This window comes from Protopterus annectens, chromosome 2.part2 (genome assembly GCF_019279795.1).
Source record: "Protopterus annectens isolate FY-2018-M chromosome 2.part2, PAN1.0, whole genome shotgun sequence".
Classification (NCBI taxonomy): Eukaryota; Metazoa; Chordata; order Ceratodontiformes; family Protopteridae; genus Protopterus; species Protopterus annectens.
The window spans coordinates 112,428,937-112,443,458 of record NC_056730.1 but is presented as its reverse complement, the minus strand read 5'-3'; positions in this window follow the sequence as shown (position 1 = coordinate 112,443,458).

The window sequence follows — 14,522 nt, the reverse complement described above, 5'->3', positions numbered from 1 at the left end:
ATTGCTGGTGCAATAACAAGCCAGAACCAGTAAGCCGGCAAAAAACAGAAAAACGATCAGCAGCAAACCAGTAAAGTAGTCCAATGCAGCTCCAAGTAATGGCCAGTCAGAAACTCCAGCACAAATACGAACAGGCTAAAAACTTTTATTCAAGTAACAAAACAAAAATAGCGTAAACCACTTAGCTTTCACCTAAAAACAAATCAGGCATCATCAGAGAGGTAAACTATTGTTAACAGACCAACTGTTATAAGTAAATTCAAAAAATCCCACCCTTTATAACCAACCTATCAATACAAAGTTCTGACCGGATGATGTTTAAAAAGTCAAAACCTTTTTTAAAAAAGCAGCGTATTGTTAAAACACTCTTACAACTTTCAAAACTTTAAGAAACCTTTGTTTGTAAACCTTCATATTTGTGCGCACAAAACACATAAAGTTAAAAATATCTTAGTAAATAAAGAACACAATGAAAACTATTGCAGTAGAAAAAAATTAATTTAAATAAAAAATGTGTAAATATGTACTTAAATATGTTTATGTTGAATGAAATGAATAAAAAGGAAAAAAAATCAAGTAAATTAAAGTAAATGTTAATTATTAAATAAACTCTCCAAAATAAACATCCATGCATAAAAAAGTGTATTTGTATGTCTAGTTCATATAAAAAGAGATCTATATTTTAAAATACTTGCCATAGAAATATTCTCATTAATCCCTGAGGGTCTAGATGCATTTAGTCTCAGTTGCCACATTGTCTCCCTCATCTCTAATAAAATCTTAAAATCACCACGTCTATCATTGTCAGGAATCCTGTCAATAATGAAAAATAAAAACTTCTTAAAGTTGACACAGGTCAAACTGTGTAAATAAAGGGAATTGGTCATCCTTTTGTTCTTAATGTCCCTGACATGTTCAAGGATTCTTAACCTCAATTTTCTGACGGTCTTCCCAACGTAAAAACTGGGACAACTTAGGCAGGTAGCAATATAAATAACCCTCTTAGTGTTACAATTACAGTGGCCAGGACACTTTATGGTTCTGTAAAAATTTTAAACTGTCACATATGGGCCGTTGTTGATGAACTTGCATACACTGCAGGAACCACATTTGCTCATAATGGAACTTTTATAAGGCCTATTGTTAGAGTTGTCTCTTTCCAACAACTCCTTCAAGTTCGGCCCCCTACTATATGTAATAAGAGGTATGTTCCCTATAATCTGTGTGGTTTCCTTTTCCATCGTGTATTGCCATGTTTCTCTCAAAATATTGACAATTGTATCAGAGTGGCCATTAAAAGGCAGTATCATGGCTCTCTTGTGTTTCTCGTGGACAGGAGAAAAAGTATCATTGCTCTGGTCGTGGTTAACCTTAGGTAGGCCTCCTTGTAATATCGGCTTGAATGTTGTGTCTTTTGACATCAACTTCCTCTTTAATTCTATCTAAAAGGTCTGAGGGGTAACCTCTTTGTCTAAACATGTCCATTAGGACTTTTGTTTCCATTACATAATGGTCATCAGTACTAATAAGTCTGGACAGTCTTACCATCTGACCCTTGAAAATGTTTCTTTTTTGAAACAATGGGTGACAACTCTGAAAGTGTAAAAAATTATTTGAGTAAGTTTCTTTACGGAAAATATTTGACTCAATAACTAATTCACCTCATTCTTCTTTGGTGTGCAATAGAATATCTAAATAGTTACACGTGTGACCGTGTACCTTAAATGTAAATCTCAAAAAATTTGTGGTATTGTTAAGAAAATCAATGAAAGTGTGAATCATATCTGTTTGGCCCCTCCAAAAAATCAATATATCGTCCAAATATCTAAGATATAGTTTCACATGTTGCATAAATGATGATGAAAAAACTTTGTCTAATTTCCATTGTACCAGTACCAAGTTGGCATCGATAGGTGCACATTTTGCCCCCATGGCAACTCCCGCGACTTGTTTGTAAAGTTCACCTTCGAAAGCCAAAAAATTGTTGGATAAAATAAGTTCCATAAGGTCAACAAGAAGTGATCTTTTAACAGTATGTAAACCACCTCTGTTTTCTAAACAAGATCTAAATAAATCCAGGCCTTCTAACTGGGGTATTACAGAAAAAAGGTTAATAACGTCAATAGTGACCATAATGAATGGCTCATCAAAATGTTGCTGTCTAATAACATCTAAACAGTGCCATGAGTCACGCAAAATGTGTGGGAAAAATTGACAATGTTTTTACAATAAAATCAACATACGAGGCCATGGCTTCAGTCTTGGAGCCTTTGGCGAAACAATTGGACGAAAGGTGGATTGTTCTGGCTTTTATGGATTTTAGGTATGCCAAAGATTGTAGGCATCACCAGGTGATCTACCTGTAAATAGTGATGTTCATCTTGGTCTATAACCCCATCCATAAGCCATTCATACAAAAGCCAATCAATTTTAGAGTATGCCATATGCATCTCATTACCCTGTTGTAAGTATTGGCATCATTCAATAAAATGGTCATTCTGTTAGAATAATCAATCACTGACATAATAACCACACCCCGCCCTTGTCCGGTTTCATGACTCTAAATTGGTTCGAAGTAGTCAATTGTCTTAGACAAAACTTTTCACCAATGGTCTTGTTGTCCGGAAAATGATCATTCAATTTGCTCAACCTTCTAATCTGAGCTTCACACATAGATTCAAATGTGTGTATACAAGGATGAGCCGGGGGAATAAAAGTACTTTTTTCTTTTGGCCCTAATGTTTGTTCATACAACAAGTTGTGATTCTTAAAAATACATTTGTAAATTCAACTGTCTTGTATACAACCTAAGATTGACCAAAAGTCTTGCTGTTTCGTTCCTAAAGCTAGGTACAAAGGTGAACCCTTTTCCAAACAAGGACAGATGGTTATCAGTCAATTCCAGATCAGTGAAATTATAAAGACATACATTGTTAATTCTCACCATGTTACAAATCAATTCATTGTCTGAACTGGAACATACTCTACTAGAACCAATGTTGTAAGTTAAAAAATTGTCTGGGAAATGTCCAATTGTACAGTATGTCAAGTCCTGTCTAATAACAGTATCCATTAAATTTTCCCCAAAACATGATGATGTAACTAAGGTCTGTAATTGGAGTGGGACCACCTCCTCCTGTTGTTGTGGAATCCTTGTGGTTGACCCTCCATGGCGGTTGCCCTCTGGGGAACTGATTGCGTTCACGAATACGTTCTGAACACCTCAATGGGGAGGATCTAAAAATCCCGTTGTCATTGAAAACATCAGTGTCAGTCACATAATCATCGGTGGTATGCCCGTTGGTCCCTTGGTCCTGAACAGGAGGGTTACCAGTCCGAACGGGTGCAGGTGAAAATAAAAAATCCCCGTCACCAGGGGTTTTAAAACTGTATATTCTCTTAAATTCTTTAAAATAGGAGTAAACCTTGTGAGTGGCATAATCTTCGCTGTCCCTGTTAAGCTTTAGGGATTTAATATCTAACCCCTTACTCACAAAGTTATCAACTCTGTGTAACACATTATCATAATTATGTTTATTAGTTTCAAACAAAAGGTCCTTAGTAATGTTATTGTTCATTTCGCCCAACTCTTTCTTCAAAGACTCTAGCGTTTTGTTATTGTTAGAAATAATAATGTTCATCAGTTCCAAACCCATCCGGTCAAAAAAATCAAGCAATACTTTAAAATCTTTGGTCCCAGCAGAAAAAACATTCGGTAATTTAAACATTCTCAAGCCCTTCGGCACTTGTTTTAGCTCTATGGACCTTGCCAAAAAAACATTATCCATTTGTAATGATTTAAATTTTTTGAGTTTGACTTCAAAGTTCGATAACTGTGTTTTAAAAGTACCTGGTCCAGAAGCACACCTCGCTCGAACTTGCCAGTCCGTGAACAGAGGGTTTAAAAAGGCTTCCAGCCCATCGTTGCTGACATTCCGATTGTTTAGCAAAGGATTAGATCCATTGAAGGGTCTGCTGGTACCCGAGTTTAAAAAAAACGTATTCGTCATATGTGTAGATACTCATTGTTCACTAGAAGCTGGCGGAGTATGTAATGTATATAGCTCTGCTTGGGAATCCATTAGCGTCGCTTGAGAATCCGTTGACAATGGTTCCTGCACAGGAATCTCCGGTGGAGAAACCTTGACATCCATTCCCTTCTCACGGAAAAGGTTAATTAGCTGGTTGGTAATCTGGACATATTGTAGCATTAACTGTTCCATATTGCTGGTGCAATAACAAGCCAGAACCAGTAAGCCGCCGGCAAAAAACAGAAAAACGATCAGCAGCAAACCAGTAAAGTAGTCCAATGCAGCTCCAAGTAATGGCCAGTCAGAAACTCCAGCACAAATACGAACAGGCTAAAACTTTTATTCAAGTAACAAAACAAAAAAATAGCGTAAACCACTTAGCGCTTTCACCTAAAAACAAATCAGGCATCATCAGAGAGGTAAACTATTGTTAACAGACCAACTGTTATAAGTAAATTCAAAAAATCCCACCCTTTATAACCAACCTATCAATACAAAGTTCTGACCGGATGATGTTTAAAAAGTCAAAACCTTTTTTAAAAAAGCAGCGTATTGTTAAAACACTCTTACAACTTTCAAAACTTTAAGAAACCTTTGTTTGTAAACCTTCATATTTGTGCGCACAAAACACATAAAGTTAAAAATATCTTAGTAAATAAAGAACACAATGAAAACTATTGCAGTAGAAAAAAATTAATTTAAATAAAAAATGTGTAAATATGTACTTAAATATGTTTATGTTGAATGAAATGAATAAAAAGGAAAAAAAATCAAGTAAATTAAAGTAAATGTTAATTATTAAATAAACTCTCCAAAATAAACATCCATGCATAAAAAAGTGTATTTGTATGTCTAGTTCATATAAAAAGAGATCTATATTTTAAAATACTTGCCATAGAAATATTCTCATTAATCCCTGAGGGTCTAGATGCATTTAGTCTCAGTTGCCACATTGTCTCCCTCATCTCTAATAAAATCTTAAAATCACCACGTCTATCATTGTCAGGAATCCTGTCAATAATGAAAAATAAAAACTTCTTAAAGTTGACACAGGTCAAACTGTGTAAATAAAGGGAATTGGTCATCCTTTTGTTCTTAATGTCCCTGACATGTTCAAGGATTCTTAACCTCAATTTTCTGACGGTCTTCCCAACGTAAAACTGGGACAACTTAGGCAGGTAGCAATATAAATAACCCTCTTAGTGTTACAATTACAGTGGCCAGGACACTTTATGGTTCTGTAAAAATTTTAAACTGTCACATATGGGCCGTTGTTGATGAACTTGCATACACTGCAGGAACCACATTTGCTCATAATGGAACTTTTATAAGGCCTATTGTTAGAGTTGTCTCTTTCCAACAACTCCTTCAAGTTCGCCCCTACTATATGTAATAAGAGGTATGTTCCTATAATCTGTGTGGTTTCCTTTTCCATCGTGTATTGCCATGTTTCTCTCAAAATATTGACAATTGTATCAGAGTGGCCATTAAAAGGCAGTATCATGGCTCTCTTGTGTTTCTCGTGGACAGGAGAAAAAGTATCATTGCTCTGGTCGTGGTTAACCTTAGGTAGGCCTCCTTGTAATATCGGCTTGAATGTTGTGTCTTTTGACATCAACTTCCTCTTTAATTCTATCTAAAAGGTCTGAGGGTAACCTCTTTGTCTAAACATGTCCATTAGGACTTTTGTTTCCATTACATAATGGTCATCAGTACTAATAAGTCTGGACAGTCTTACCATCTGACCCTTGAAAATGTTTCTTTTTTGAAACAATGGGTGACAACTCTGAAAGTGTAAAAAATTATTTGAGTAAGTTTCTTTACGGAAAATATTTGACTCAATAACTAATTCACCTCATTCTTCTTTGGTGTGCAATAGAATATCTAAATAGTTACACGTGTGACCGTGTACCTTAAATGTAAATCTCAAAAAATTTGTGGTATTGTTAAGAAAATCAATGAAAGTGTGAATCATATCTGTTTGGCCCCTCCAAAAAATCAATATATCGTCCAAATATCTAAGATATAGTTTCACATGTTGCATAAATGATGATGAAAAACTTTGTCTAATTTCCATTGTACCAGTACCAAGTTGGCATCGATAGGTGCACATTTTGCCCCCATGGCAACTCCCGCGACTTGTTTGTAAAGTTCACCTTCGAAAGCCAAAAATTGTTGGATAAAATAAGTTCCATAAGGTCAACAAGAAGTGATCTTTTAACAGTATGTAAACCACCTCTGTTTTCTAAACAAGATCTAAATAAATCCAGGCCTTCTAACTGGGGTATTACAGAAAAAAGGTTAATAACGTCAATAGTGACCATAATGAATGGCTCATCAAAATGTTGCTGTCTAATAACATCTAAACAGTGCCATGAGTCACGCAAAATGTGTGGGAAAAATTGACAATGTTTTTACAATAAAATCAACATACGAGGCCATGGCTTCAGTCTTGGAGCCTTTGGCGAAACAATTGGACGAAAGGTGGATTGTTCTGGCTTTTATGGATTTTAGGTATGCCAAAGATTGTAGGCATCACCAGGTGATCTACCTGTAAATAGTGATGTTCATCTTGGTCTATAACCCCATCCATAAGCCATTCATACAAAAGCCAATCAATTTTAGAGTATGCCATATGCATCTCATTACCCTGTTGTAAGTATTGGCATCATTCAATAAAATGGTCATTCTGTTAGAATAATCAATCACTGACATAATAACCACACCCCCGCCCTTGTCCGGTTTCATGACTCTAAATTGGTTCAAGTAGTCAATTGTCTTAGACAAAACTTTTCACCAATGGTCTTGTTGTCCGGAAAATGATCATTCAATTTGCTCAACCTTCTAATCTGAGCTTCACACATAGATTCAAATGTGTGTATACAAGGATGAGCCGGGGGAATAAAAGTACTTTTTTTCTTTTTGGCCCTAATGTTTGTTCATACAACAAGTTGTGATTCTTAAAAAAATACATTTGTAAATTCAACTGTCTTGTATACAACCTAAGATTGACCAAAAGTCTTGCTGTTTCGTTCCTAAAGCTAGGTACAAAGGTGAACCCTTTTTCCAAACAAGGACAGATGGTTATCAGTCAATTCCAGATCAGTGAAATTATAAAGACATACATTGTTAATTCTCACCATGTTACAAATCAATTCATTGTCTGAACTGGAACATACTCTACTAGAACCAATGTTGTAAGTTAAAAAATTGTCTGGGAAATGTCCAATTGTACAGTATGTCAAGTCCTGTCTAATAACAGTATCCATTAAATTTTCCCCAAAACATGATGATGTAACTAAGGTCTGTAATTGGAGTGGGACCACCTCCTCCTGTTGTTGTGGAATCCTTGTGGTTGACCCCTCCATGGCGGTTGCCCTCTGGGGAACTGATTGCGTTCGCGAATACGTTCTGAACACCTCAATGGGGGAGGATCTAAAAAATCCCCGTTGTCATTGAAAACATCAGTGTCAGTCACATAATCATCGGTGGTATGCCCGTTGGTCCCTTGGTCCTGAACAGGAGGGTTACCAGTCCGAACGGGTGCAGGTGAAAATAAAAAATCCCCGTCACCAGGGGTTTTAAAACTGTATATTCTCTTAAATTCTTTAAAATAGGAGTAAACCTTGTGAGTGGCATAATCTTCGCTGTCCCTGTTAAGCTTTAGGGATTTAATATCTAACCCCTTACTCACAAAGTTATCAACTCTGTGTAACACATTATCATAATTATGTTTATTAGTTTCAAACAAAAGGTCCTTAGTAATGTTATTGTTCATTTCGCCCAACTCTTTCTTCAAAGACTCTAGCGTTTTGTTATTGTTAGAAATAATAATGTTCATCAGTTCCAAACCCATCCGGTCAAAAAAATCAAGCAATACTTTAAAATCTTTGGTCCCAGCAGAAAAACATTCGGTAATTTAAACATTCTCAAGCCCTTCGCACTTGTTTTAGCTCTATGGACCTTGCCAAAAAACATTATCCATTTGTAATGATTTAAATTTTTGAGTTTGACTTCAAAGTTCGATAACTGTGTTTTAAAAGTACCTGGTCCAGAAGCACACCTCGCTCGAACTTGCCAGTCCGTGAACAGAGGGTTTAAAAAGGCTTCCAGCCCATCGTTGCTGACATTCCGATTGTTTAGCAAAGGATTAGATCCATTGAAGGGTCTGCTGGTACCCGAGTTTAAAAAAAACGTATTCGTCATATGTGTAGATACTCATTGTTCACTAGAAGCTGGCGGAGTATGTAATGTATATAGCTCTGCTTGGGAATCCATTAGCGTCGCTTGAGAATCCGTTGACAATGGTTCCTGCACAGGAATCTCCGGTGGAGAAACCTTGACATCCATTCCCTTCTCACGGAAAAGGTTAATTAGCTGGTTGGTAATCTGGACATATTGTAGCATTAACTGTTCCATATTGCTGGTGCAATAACAAGCCAGAACCAGTAAGCCGCCGGCAAAAAACAGAAAAACGATCAGCAGCAAACCAGTAAAGTAGTCCAATGCAGCTCCAAGTAATGGCCAGTCAGAAACTCCAGCACAAATACGAACAGGCTAAAAACTTTTATTCAAGTAACAAAACAAAAAATAGCGTAAACCACTTAGCTTTCACCTAAAAACAAATCAGGCATCATCAGAGAGGTAAACTATTGTTAACAGACCAACTGTTATAAGTAAATTCAAAAAATCCCACCCTTTATAACCAACCTATCAATACAAAGTTCTGACGGATGATGTTAAAAAAGTCAAAACCTTTTTTAAAAAAGCAGCGTATTGTTAAAACACTCTTACAACTTTCAAAACTTTAAGAAACCTTTGTTTGTAAACCTTCATATTTGTGCGCACAAAACACATAAAGTTAAAAATATCTTAGTAAATAAAGAACACAATGAAAACTATTGCAGTAGAAAAAATTAATTTAAATAAAAAATGTGTAAATATGTACTTAAATATGTTTATGTTGAATGAAATGAATAAAAAGGAAAAAAAATCAAGTAAATTAAAGTAAATGTTAATTATTAAATAAACTCTCCAAAATAAACATCCATGCATAAAAAAGTGTATTTGTATGTCTAGTTCATATAAAAAGAGATCTATATTTTAAAATACTTGCCATAGAAATATTCTCATTAATCCCTGAGGGTCTAGATGCATTTAGTCTCAGTTGCCACATTGTCTCCCTCATCTCTAATAAAATCTTAAAATCACCACGTCTATCATTGTCAGGAATCCTGTCAATAATGAAAAATAAAAACTTCTTAAAGTTGACACAGGTCAAACTGTGTAAATAAAGGGAATTGGTCATCCTTTTGTTCTTAATGTCCCTGACATGTTCAAGGATTCTTAACCTCAATTTTCTGACGGTCTTCCCAACGTAAAAACTGGGACAACTTAGGCAGGTAGCAATATAAATAACCCTCTTAGTGTTACAATTACAGTGGCCAGGACACTTTATGGTTCTGTAAAAATTTGAAACTGTCACATATGGGCCGTTGTTGATGAACTTGCATACACTGCAGGAACCACATTTGCTCATAATGGAACTTTTATAAGGCCTATTGTTAGAGTTGTCTCTTTCCAACAACTCCTTCAAGTTCGGCCCCCTACTATATGTAATAAGAGGTATGTTCCCTATAATCTGTGTGGTTTCCTTTTCCATCGTGTATTGCCATGTTTCTCTCAAAATATTGACAATTGTATCAGAGTGGCCATTAAAAGGCAGTATCATGGCTCTCTTGTGTTTCTCGTGGACAGGAGAAAAAGTATCATTGCTCTGGTCGTGGTTAACCTTAGGTAGGCCTCCTTGTAATATCGGCTTGAATGTTGTGTCTTTTGACATCAACTTCCTCTTTAATTCTATCTAAAAGGTCTGAGGGGTAACCTCTTTGTCTAAACATGTCCATTAGGACTTTTGTTTCCATTACATAATGGTCATCAGTACTAATAAGTCTGGACAGTCTTACCATCTGACCCTTGAAAACGTTTCTTTTTTGAAACAATGGGTGACAACTCTGAAAGTGTAAAAAATTATTTGAGTAAGTTTCTTTACGGAAAATATTTGACTCAATAACTAATTCACCTCATTCTTCTTTGGTGTGCAATAGAATATCTAAATAGTTACACGTGTGACCGTGTACCTTAAATGTAAATCTCAAAAAATTTGTGGTATTGTTAAGAAAATCAATGAAAGTGTGAATCATATCTGTTTGGCCCCTCCAAAAAATCAATATATCGTCCAAATATCTAAGATATAGTTTCACATGTTGCATAAATGATGATGAAAAAACTTTGTCTAATTTCCATTGTGCCAGTACCAAGTTGGCATAGATAGGTGCACATTTTGCCCCATGGCAACTCCCGCGACTTGTTTGTAAAGTTCACCTTCGAAAGCCAAAAAATTGTTGGATAAAATAAGTTCCATAAGGTCAACAAGAAGTGATCTTTTAACAGTATGTAAACCACCTCTGTTTTCTAAACAAGATCTAAATAAATCCAGGCCTTCTAACTGGGGTATTACAGAAAAAAGGTTAATAACGTCAATAGTGACCATAATGAATGGCTCATCAAAATGTTGCTGTCTAATAACATCTAAACAGTGCCATGAGTCACGCAAAATGTGTGGGAAAAATTGACAATGTTTTTACAATAAAAATCAACATACGAGGCCATGGCTTCAGTCTTAGAGCCTTTGGCCGAAACAATTGGACGAAAAGGTGGATTGTTCTGGCTTTTATGGATTTTAGGTATGCCAAAGATTGTAGGCATCACCAGGTGATCTACCTGTAAATAGTGATGTTCATCTTGGTCTATAACCCCATCCATAAGCCATTCATACAAAAGCCAATCAATTTTAGAGTATGCCATATGCATCTCATTACCCTGTTGTAAGTATTGGCATCATTCAATAAAATGGTCATTCTGTTAGAATAATCGATCACTGACATAATAACCACACCCCCGCCCTTGTCCGGTTTCATGACTCTAAATTGGTTCGAAGTAGTCAATTGTCTTAGACAAAACTTTTCACCAATGGTCTTGTTGTCCGGAAAATGATCATTCAATTTGCTCAACCTTCTAATCTGAGCTTCACACATAGATTCAAATGTGTGTATACAAGGATGAGCCGGGGGAATAAAAGTACTTTTTTTCTTTTTGGCCCTAATGTTTGTTCATACAACAAGTTGTGATTCTTAAAAAAATACATTTGTAAATTCAACTGTCTTGTATACAACCTAAGATTGACCAAAAGTCTTGCTGTTTCGTTCCTAAAGCTAGGTACAAAGGTGAACCCTTTTCCAAACAAGGACAGATGGTTATCAGTCAATTTCAGATCAGTGAAATTATAAAGACATACATTGTTAATTCTCACCATGTTACAAATCAATTCATTGTCTGAACTGGAACATACTCTACTAGAACCAATGTTGTAAGTTAAAAAATTGTCTGGGAAATGTCCAATTGTACAGTATGTCAAGTCCTGTCTAATAACAGTATCCATTAAATTTTCCCCAAAACATGATGATGTAACTAAGGTCTGTAATTGGAGTGGGACCACCTCCTCCTGTTGTTGTGGAATCCTTGTGGTTGACCCCTCCATGGCGGTTGCCCTCTGGGGAACTGATTGCGTTCGCGAATACGTTCTGAACACCTCAATGGGGGAGGATCTAAAAAATCCCCGTTGTCATTGAAAACATCAGTGTCAGTCACATAATCATCGGTGGTATGCCCGTTGGTCCCTTGGTCCTGAACAGGAGGGTTACCAGTCCGAACGGGTGCAGGTGAAAATAAAAAATCCCCGTCACCAGGGGTTTTAAAACTGTATATTCTCTTAAATTCTTTAAAATAGGAGTAAACCTTGTGAGTGGCATAATCTTCGCTGTCCCTGTTAAGCTTTAGGGATTTAATATCTAACCCCTTACTCACAAAGTTATCAACTCTGTGTAACACATTATCATAATTATGTTTATTAGTTTCAAACAAAAGGTCCTTAGTAATGTTATTATTCATTTCACCCAACTCTTTCTTCAAAGACTCTAGCGTTTTGTTATTGTTAGAAATAATAATGTTCATCAGTTCCAAACCCATCCGGTCAAAAAAATCAAGCAATACTTTAAAATCTTTGGTCCCAGCAGAAAAAACATTCGGTAATTTAAACATTCTCAAGCCCTTCGGCACTTGTTTTAGCTCTATGGACCTTGCCAAAAAAACATTATCCATTTGTAATGATTTAAATTTTTTAAGTTTGACTTCAAAGTTCGATAACTGTGTTTTAAAAGTACCTGGTCCAGAAGCACACCTCGCTCGAACTTGCCAGTCCGTGAACAGAGGGTTTAAAAAGGCTTCCAGCCCATCGTTGCTGACATTCCGATTGTTTAGCAAAGGATTAGATCCATTGAAGGGTCTGCTGGTACCCGAGTTTAAAAAAAACGTATTCGTCATATGTGTAGATACTCATTGTTCACTAGAAGCTGGCGGAGTATGTAATGTATATAGCTCTGCTTGGGAATCCGTTAGCGTCGCTTGAGAATCCGTTGACAATGGTTCCTGCACAGGAATCTCCGGTGGAGAAACCTTGACATCCATTCCCTTCTCACGGAAAAGGTTAATTAGCTGGTTGGTAATCTGGACATATTGTAGCATTAACTGTTCCATATTGCTGGTGCAATAACAAGCCAGAACCAGTAAGCCGCCGGCAAAAAACAGAAAAACGATCAGCAGCAAACCAGTAAAGTAGTCCAATGCAGCTCCAAGTAATGGCCAGTCAGAAACTCCAGCACAAATACGAACAGGCTAAAAACTTTTTATTCAAGTAACAAAACAAAAAAATAGCGTAAACTACTTAGCGCTTTCACCTAAAAACAAATCAGGCATCATCAGAGTGGTAAACTATTGTTAACAGACCAACTGTTATAAGTAAACCTACTTCAGCATTTTCAACAAATCCAGAGATCACTAATATCTCCCTATATCTTACGGAATGACTGAAAATATGTCTGGAATATGCACAGAAACTAATAAAAATTCAGCATGGTAATTAACTCCCATAAGGCATCAAGAAAATGCAATGAGTCCTTAAGGATACTAGATAGTAGTTCTAAAAATACCCTTTAATTTTCTGTCAATAAATAAAGAAAATGTCTCAGTTTTTATCCCCTAGTTGATACAACTGGTCACAGAGGGGCATCTACAACACTTTTATGGATCTTCAGGATATTGAATATAATTGGTGTAACAGGATGTTTCACTGTTAGAAAAATCAAATAATTCATACTCCGTGTGCTTTTCAAGTAATAATTGCTGTAACCATAAATCAAAGTTCTTATATGCTATAACCATTTTACTCTTAGGTGATAGGGTATAAAAATCATTATTATGCAATAAAAAAAACAATTTGCTAATATAATTAATAGTGTTCATAAAACAACATATCCCCAACCTTATCTGGTTTCATTGCTCAAACCATTTTATCAGAGCATAAAGAATCTAATAAAAGTTGCTCTCATCTAGATAAGTTTTAAAATCTTTTCAAAAGTTTACTCTTACAGATATATCTTACATCTTTCTCACATAATATCTTAAAGTAGAGCTACACAGGAGAGAGTGGGGATTAAATCAACATCAGCATCAACCCTGTTTGTTCCATTTTGTACATGAGATTAGGGTGTCACATCATTACTGACCATTACCAAAAGCCAATGTTCACACTGCCAAAATAAATTTTATGTATTCCCTTTTACCCATGTTATCAACAGTCTATTACCATTCTGCAGATATCATCAGTAACCAGACCTAAATTAAACAAATTAAATAAACACCAAGGTGTAGAAATTACCAGTACTACAAAATACTGCAAAATAAGTAAAAGCACAACACCACAGTAAATAACAATAAATCCAGCAGAAGCAATAATGTTAAAACTAATGCACTGCTTATTTAACACAGTAAGCTATACCTATAAATCATAGTTACAGCAACCCACAATAAAAATTCAGAATCCATATTTATAATATGCCTATTATAAAACAAAAACCTATCTACATGCATATTGTCAATTATAAACAAAAAGGTACATTAAAATACACAATGAAAGACATTTTCACATTAAAAAAAGTATAAACACAAGGGGAATGCACACTCTCTCAGAAAAAAAGTCATATAAAAATGTTTGCCACAACAATCAGAAAGTCTGAAAGATATTAACATATAAAAGAAAGACTTGACATTCTCAAATAAAAATCTGAAGTGAGAACTGAGAAAAAATGAAGATATTAAAAAAACATGTAAACAAAGTCCTACCCTCAAATAGTAGTGTATGTACCTGTGTGTACAGTGAGCCACAGAAGAAAACCAATATAATAAAGCTAGTTAGAAATAGAATTTCAGAGTTGCAACAAGAAAATACAATTAAATACAGTACCCACCTGTCCCTTCCTTCAACACATACAACTGACACCAGAGCCAGCTATTACAATACATATAACAAAGGCA